The sequence below is a fragment of the Motacilla alba genome, chromosome 2 (genome assembly GCF_015832195.1).
Source record: "Motacilla alba alba isolate MOTALB_02 chromosome 2, Motacilla_alba_V1.0_pri, whole genome shotgun sequence".
Lineage (NCBI taxonomy): Eukaryota > Metazoa > Chordata > Aves > Passeriformes > Motacillidae > Motacilla > Motacilla alba.
The window spans coordinates 107,369,813-107,378,242 of record NC_052017.1 but is presented as its reverse complement, the minus strand read 5'-3'; positions in this window follow the sequence as shown (position 1 = coordinate 107,378,242).

Below are 8,430 nucleotides of genomic sequence, written 5' to 3'. Positions count from 1 at the left end.
AAGCATAATAGTATTTCTGATTTACAACAGCAGTTCAAATGAGCACATTTATTTAAGGAAGACCATTCACATACTGGGAAAGTCTTGTACAACATCATTTTAATTTTATTTTCCTGGTAAAAAAGAGAACTAACAGTTAATTTTTGACAGCAGTCAAGTACACAGAGTATTTTTCTCTCTTTGCCCATTTCTCTTCTTTCTACCGTCTGTTTTCATAACATGATAATTACACTGGCTTGTCATTGTAAAATACTATGATTTCATCACAAGAAGAGAAATCCAACTGAGATGAACTGTGAAGAAAAGCACAGAGAAAACTACAGGTCATCCATCTCTAATATTCATAATAACTCCAGCAGTTTAAAAAATACATAGTTTTGAGCTTCATGTGGCAGTCAGTACTTACAGATCTATTTGTTATAAACCATTTTTTTTAAATCTGTTTACTAAATATGTGTTTCTGGCCTCCTAAGTAGATCCAGAAATGAAGTTTGGTTTTCCTTCTTCTTTTTTTGCCAACCAAAACAACCTTCTTGTAGTTTGAGCCAAAAAGGGGTGCCCTGAGATGCTGGCAGTGCCCTGTGTCCAGCAGGAGGAAATGCCACATAGTGAAATGCAAAAACAGAGATATGAAAGGTTCATATTTTTAGCTGGAAAATATAATAGAATATAATAGTCTGAAATGAAACACAATTTGTCACAGTGGACTGTCTTTCTGCATTACTGAAGAGTCCTTAAATATATTCATCTTAAATGTGTGGAGGGGAAGCAAAAGAAAATAATGACTAAATACTAAAAAAATAGATAAATAAAGACAAAAAACCCAACAAAATTAGAAATCCTTTCTGAAAGCTGGGAAAGGAATAAAAAGAACAAAAAGAAAAAAAATGGCTCTAAATCACAGCCAAAAGGCTTTAGGATAAATCTTGCCTGAAAATTGTAGATGCAAACTAAAATTTACCACCAAAAGAAAAAGAAACTTTAGCTTCATAATATAGTATTTTTGTTTTAACATTCAGGAGAACAGGAGAATGTGAGGCTTACTGGCTACATTGTCTATCCAAGAACCTACAAGCTCTTTCAGCTTCTCTTGAACTCTGTTTCAGTTCACTCATGTTGGCTTCACTGTTGTTTCCTTTATGTCACAAATGAACAATTTAAGGTTGCTTAAATAACCACCATCAAAACTATTAGCAAAAATTATTTTAATATCATTGGATTTCTAGAAATAATACCGTTTAATATACAGAAATGCACTGTAACAAAGTTTGGCAAGGTTTACTCTATTACTTGGATGAAACACTCAAAGCAAAATCAAATTAGAATGTATTTTAAAAAATACACAGAGAGACTGAAGATTCTAAAGGATAAGAGAGACGCTTCCATTGACTCATAAGGTTTAGAGGCAACTTCCTTGATTTTTGGACTTCTCATGGAGCCCAGGTGTGTCTAGATCCAATCTTAGACTGACTTGGTCAATGGTTTATGTCTAAAAGTCTTAGCTACATTAATTTAATTACCATTCATTTATCATGCTCTTAGCAAGTGTTGTTCTTGAGGGCCTCTCTACCTTGGGCAAGGATGGATCGGAGTCTCGGGTAAGGAATCTCAAACCTTGATAGGCATCCCAGGTAAGAGCATGCAGTCCAGCTGCAATTTGGAGAGAATTCAAATCGGACTCATCCAAAGATCTGACGTTAGTAGAAAGGTACATCTGCCACAAGGAGCAAACCTGGGAGGAATCCCAGCTCAACTGGAGACCATTGACATACAGCCACATCATCTAGCCAAGAGATACTAAAAAAAGCTCACTTAAGCCGTTATATTTATGGGATAAAAGCATTGCCATGTCAAGTTGTATACAATGGGAGAGGTATGCATGAGATTCCTTGGGCTGACAACTTTTTTTTCCTTGACAAACAAATCTTGGAAAAAACAGCCACCGTTCACGTGTTAATAGCATGATCTGTGTCCAAGTTCATATGCAAACGCTCACTGGGTCACCCTGCTCAACTGTGGGTTTCCTGGAGGAGTTCTGGGCCCAGCTGTGATTCAGGCCTTTGCCTCCTTTGGAGGCTCTATCAGCTCCTGCTGGTTTGACTACTGGGATCGAGTGCGTCCATCAAACACTTTAAAGTCCTCAGTAATTTAAAGCACAACATCAGCTCTGCAGGTGATCCTTAAGTATTATTTGTGTCTTTAGAAGCACATGGTGGGAGCTTAAAAGACACAGCAGCCATATTGGGGTTTTGAAAATAATACCTCTCTCTACTGTCCTTCAGAACTCACAAAATTCACAAATTCAAATCCCCCCTTTACAAACCACAAATACCATAGCATTTTCTTGCTATGTTATTTTTCAATTTTTTTCTTTCTTTCCATTATAAAAATGTGAATCAATAGGTACTTTATTTGACACTTATATGCAAGAACACCTGCTTATAAAATAATTGAGATTTATTTATTTATTTAAAATTCAGAAGCACAGCAGGCAGGAAAATACATGAATATTTTTAACTTCCATGGAGGAAAGCAGACACCAGCAGTGCTAAAATAAAAAAGGACATTAGGAAAGGGCACAAGAATACCAGAAGCCTAGGGTAATTTTCAGATAATTGCCTGATAAACATGTGGTTTCATACCTCATTGATAAGACTCAAATGCTTGGTTCTCTTCCTTTTGCAAGTCCCCAAGCAGATGACATCCAGCATTTAAAAAGTTCCATGAGTTAAAAATACAGGGTCAATTTCCCGAATTTCAAATAATTCTAATAGAAACTTTTTGCTCTTTTAGAGTGGCCAAGTTTTTTCCACTGTTTCATTTTATGAAGGTTTCACAAGTGGACAAATTGCTAGTGGTGTCTCTCCCACAGCCTTCTCAGCAGACAGCAGAGCTGATTGCAAGGAAATTTCCAGTCTTGGAATATTGTAGGAAGAGTGAACAAATCTTCTAACAATGGGTACTCACAGGGTCAAGGAAAAAAGTACATGTAAGTATTTCTGGGCAAGAAGAAAGAAAATTGACAGCTGAAGGATTGGCTATAAAATGGAACAACCTAAAAGGCAGCTACAGGATAATTTTGAAAGACATTTTTCCCTCTTTTCCCCACCTGAAGAGAATTCAATTATGCATGTTTTGTGGGTTCTGGCAGAGGAGTTCTAAGTGACTACTAGCATCAGTGAAAATAAAGGAAAATGGCCATGCCATCTACTTCTGATTGTAAAGTAATTCTCTGAACTCCATGCTTCTTCCTCTCTCCCAACTTTCTGGAGGTATCTATTGCTTTCTGTGTCTGCCTTATGAGGAATCTATTATAGTATATGTTTGGTCGTCTGAATCCCATCTTAATTTGACATCCAATGGAAACAAAGTGAACTGCTCTCAGAGAGTCTGTTAGTCTCTTCCACACCCAAGTAAGGAGCTATACATATTTTCCAAAAACCTATCCTTTCCTGACATCAGGCGGACCCTGTCATTTTGAATTAAATTTGTATGAGAGCTTCCATTTGGGTTTAAAAGAGATTTTTTTTGGTTCTGTATTCACCCAGAAGACTAAGCTAAGAATTACAGCTCCTCTCAAATGCCTATGAACTCAGTCATTATCCAGTTCGTAGGTGAAGCACAGAGAAATGTGCCTAAGCAACATCAGAGTTTGGAAGAGAGCTGTGTTCTTCCAACTCTAATTCTCTCCAAGATTTAACCACTGAGCTGTACAACAGTATGGATCACAGCCCATGAGATAAAATAAGGTCCAGTGAGTACTCTTGTCTGAACTATCTCTACTTGCTTGGTGTTTTCACTTGCCTTGGCAACATCCAACTGAGAATGAACTGTTCACATTTCTTCCGCAATCAAGCCAAAGTTGAATGACTGTGCAATTATAAGAGTTCACGGGTACAAAAAAATCAGAACACCAGTGTTGTTTTGAAGACACCTTGTAATAGGCTTTTTTTCAAGCCTCCACATCATTAAGGGCAAGTCCTGCCTGACCAACCCTGTGATGTTCCATAGTGGAGCATCTACATCATAGGATAAGGAGCAAGCTGCAAATGACATTTATCTGGACTTCTGTACAATCTCTGACTCAGTCCTCCACAACATCCTTATTTCTAAACTGAAGAGAGATGGATTTGGTGGGTGGACTGTTAGATTGATAAGGAATTTGTTGAACAGTCACATGCACAGTGCAGTGGTCAATGGCTCAGAGCCCTGAAGGACATCAGCCACAAGTGCGTCCCTCAGGGGTCCATACAGTGACCAGTATTAGTCAATATCTTCATTAATGACATAGATGAAAGGGTCACCCTCAGCAAGTTTGCAGATGACACCAAGCTGAGTGGTCCTGTTGACACACCTGACAAGACAGGATGCCATGCTAAAGGACCTGTATAAGCTCCAGAAGTGGGCAGAGGGGAATCTCATGAGGTTTGGTAAGACAATGCAAGGTCCTGCACCTGTTGGGGCAACCCCCAGTATCAACACGGCCTGGGGGATGAAGGGACTGAGAGCAGCCCAGCTGAGAAGAACTTGGGAGGGTTGGTGGATGAGAAGTTGAGCATGACCTGGCAATGTGCTCCTGCAGCCCAGAAAGCCAAATGTGTCTTGGGCTGCATCAAAACCAAGGTGGATCGGGTGAGGGAGGGGATTCTGCCCCTTTACTCCTCTCTGGTGAGACCCAAGCTGCAGAGCTGCTTCCAGCACTGGGGTCCCCAGCATAAGAATGCCATTGACCTGTTGAGCAAGTGCAGAGGAAGAAAAACAAAGTGATTAGAGGGATGCAGCACGTCTCCCAAGAAGAAAGCCTGGAAGGATTTGGATGGTTCACCCTAGGGAAGAAAAGGCTTTGGGATGACCTAATTTCATCCTTCCAGTACCTGAATAGACTCCTCAAGGAAGATGGACAGAAGCTATTTACAAGAGCATTTAGTTACAGTACAAGGGGGAATGGCCACAAACTGGAAGAAATTAGGTTTAGAATGGATATTAGGAAGAAATTCTTAATTGTGAGAGTGGTAAAGCTCTGGAACAGGTTGTCCAGAACAATTCTTCGAGACCAGGTTGGATGGGTCTAGTGGAAGGTGTCTCTGCCCATGGCAGGGGGATTGGAACAAGATGATCTTTAACGTCCTTTCCAACACAAGCAATTCTATGATCATAAGAAGTACCTCTGCTTCATAAGCGTTTACAGCCCTGACTGTGAATGGGGAGAAAAAACAAATGTTATTTATATTTTGGAGATAGGGAGTATCTATCTGATGCCCATTCTGACAGACTCCTTTGTGTTCCAAAATCAGCCTAAGGAAGTCAAATCTCCTGATTTCATCCATGGAGCTTTGTGGCTGACTGTCATTTTGGCCACATGTAACTGATAATACTTTTCTGAGTTGTAAATTCCAGAGGAGATGCAATTACTGGTACTTGCATTACAGGCAACCTGAATAAAAATCTGTTCTGCCTTTGCCACAGGTGGTGCCATAGAATCTTTAGAAGCTCAGGCCATTTTGGCCTGAAGTTGTGATTTTTCCATAAGGGTGGGAGGAAAAGATGAATGGGCTAGGCTGCTTGGGGATGTAGCAAACGACAAGTGCCAAGGTTTTTTCTTCCAGAAGTTATTAGCCACATCCTGGGACCAAGGGACTTTGTATTCCTTAGCCAAGGATGGTGATTGACCCAAAAGGAATATGTCTTGTGTGCTTAGGACACAATACTGTCACGTTGTCTACTTGCCAGCTGCTTGCAGTGTGTTCAAATCCCTTTCACTCTGTTTCCTCCCTCCTCTCCCTCCAATTCCTGCATAGTGCACAAGTGAAAACACATATAAAGGCAGCAATCTAGCCAAGACCTTCCCCCAGAAAGCACTAGACTCCATTGTAAGAGACCTCACAATGTAAATTTAATTGCTTCATAGGTTTGAACTTGACTGACAGTGCATATATACGCAGTCAAGAGCAGATGAACTCTCCAAGACATGTGGAAAATGTTCAGTAAAATGAAGCTCTTCTACTATTGATATTTTTTCTTTTCAACATAAATCCTATGTTGTGACTTAACTTTCTGGCTTTCTACAGTTGCACCATCTTGGCTTTCTTCTTTCATGTCATTATTCACAACAGAATTTTATTTAAAATGTCTAGGAACTAAGGCTACATCTAAATTTGTCAGAGGTAAATAGCTTTGTAGATGTGGGCCTCTGTTCTCAAAGCCTATTATCTCCATTCTTCTTTCTTTCCACACACTATGAATCCCTGTGACAAATGGTTATGGCTGTGTTTGATTTGAACATTGACTGAGAAGTACACATAGGGCAGGGGGGAACAGAAGGGTATAGGGAGCAAATATTCAATTTAAAAAACTTGTGCTATAAAATACATAATAATTTTCAAGTGAAAAGGACATCTTCATTTTCTAAATGGGTCTTTTAAAATGATAGGCAATAATGGGAGAATAAGTCCATTATTCATTTATAAGGGAATTAGCATAACAAAGCTGCTTAATGTGAGAGTTCAGAAAGCTCTGATTAATAAATTAATCCTTATATTTTACAGTAGGTCTCATTTTTTTGAATAATCTCTGTTAGAAAATGTTTTAATAATCTCAATGTTTTTCTTCAGAAAATTTAACTCTTTGCAACCTACCCAGAGCAGAGACCAAGATGAACTTCAAGTGTTGATGGGTGCAAATAATTATAGCTCTCAATAACTGATAGCATTGCACAGGGAAAAGCTTGAGGCAGGACCAAAGAGAGCCCCACTGGTGCCTTTGTGGCACATAGGGGTTCATCACATTGTTGCTAATAGCTAAGCAGCACAATTTAAATTAATCTGCATGGTAATTAATTTGAAGGAAGTAAGAATTATGAGCCTTCAGTTTTGAGAATAGTAGCCTGAATAGAGACCAATTTATTTTTTTACATCTCTTTAAATCCCTTTCATAATTTTTCTTCCTATAAGTTACATTTTAGTGAGGACACAGTCTCTTAAACTTGCCTGCTCTTCACTAGATAGACTCTACAGTACAATTAAAAGCCTTTGCTTTTCTGAAAAATTTTGTTCCAGATGAAACTCTTTCCATATCAAGTCATTGCTCCGCTGTCTTGCAAAGACAAGTAAGGCATCATTCTCAATCTCCTTTTCTTAAAAAAGAGCCTTTTACTCTGTCTTCTTTTTTTAAGCTTCGGTGAATCTGGCCTTTTTATCTGAATAACCCATAAAACTGTTTTTTCCAGGTTTATTTTATTAGCAGCATTGTTCTTACATAGTTGTAAGCAAGACCGTTTGATGCATGGCATCATTTCTTGTCTATTTCTGTATTAACAATTTTAGCTAGTAGCTTTTCTCTTTTTACAAGAAGACACTAATGAAACCAGCACTTTTTGATTCCATTCCTCTTTCCCACCATAATTGACCTCTAATGCTGTTATTTCCCTTGATGCAGGTCTAATGGGAGTGGACAAACCTTTCTGATTACTTTTAGAGGGCCAGAAAGGATGCTCACAATAGGAATCTTGAGATAAAATGCCAGTCACAATGAAGAAGAGAATGCTGAATTTTGCTCAGGCACACCATGCACCACAGAATGCCTGATGTGACATGCCCCAATCTGCTTTTGAAACATTTGGGAAGAGGATTAATGATGTAGAAACATAAGAAGGAAGGCAGAAAAGAGAAAATAATGATGACGTTGGTAGTTTCACCTTGAACAATGTGAATGCCACTTTTAGTGAGCTTATCAGAGCACTCATAGTGTTGTTTGACTGGGGAGTGGGAAAAAAAAAAGTCTGAGAGGCTCTTGCTGACCTCAGTCTAGGAGCTCAGTCACTGCACAATGACAGAAAGTTTCAGCCATTGGGTTTGTGTCCTTCCTTTGTACAATGCAATTGGAGTTTCCTTCTCTGGTCTACTGCCTACACTTCAACAGCAAAACAACTGCAAATTTTCTTTGGGCTGTCAGAGTAATAAAGTCTCATTTCTGATACTACCGACCTCTGTTCCTTCACCTGTGGGCTCTTCTGGTATGTTGAACTTGTCTGCTCTCATCACACCTTTGTTTTGTAAATCTAAAAGACAAGGCACTGCCTTGTTAAATGGAACAGGACAGCAGGGAGAAAAATCACTGTACACAAAAATAACAGTTTGAATCTAGACTGCACAGCAGTTCTTCACAAATAACTCTCACTTCAAATGCAAGCCAGAAGCAGAGGATCTTTGAAAGGAAAGCACTTGACAGATTACATTCTGTAAAAAGTCTCATATTGCAAAACAGAGGGGAAAGCACTATTAGAAAACTGTTCCTAATTCATGTTTTATTACAAATTAATGATGCAAACAGGGAAACAGAAACTCTATTACTTATTTGCATAAGAATTCCCCCATCAGGCCTTCAGTTTATTTGTAATTCCTGCTACTCTTGCTTTGGTTAAATTTATGATTT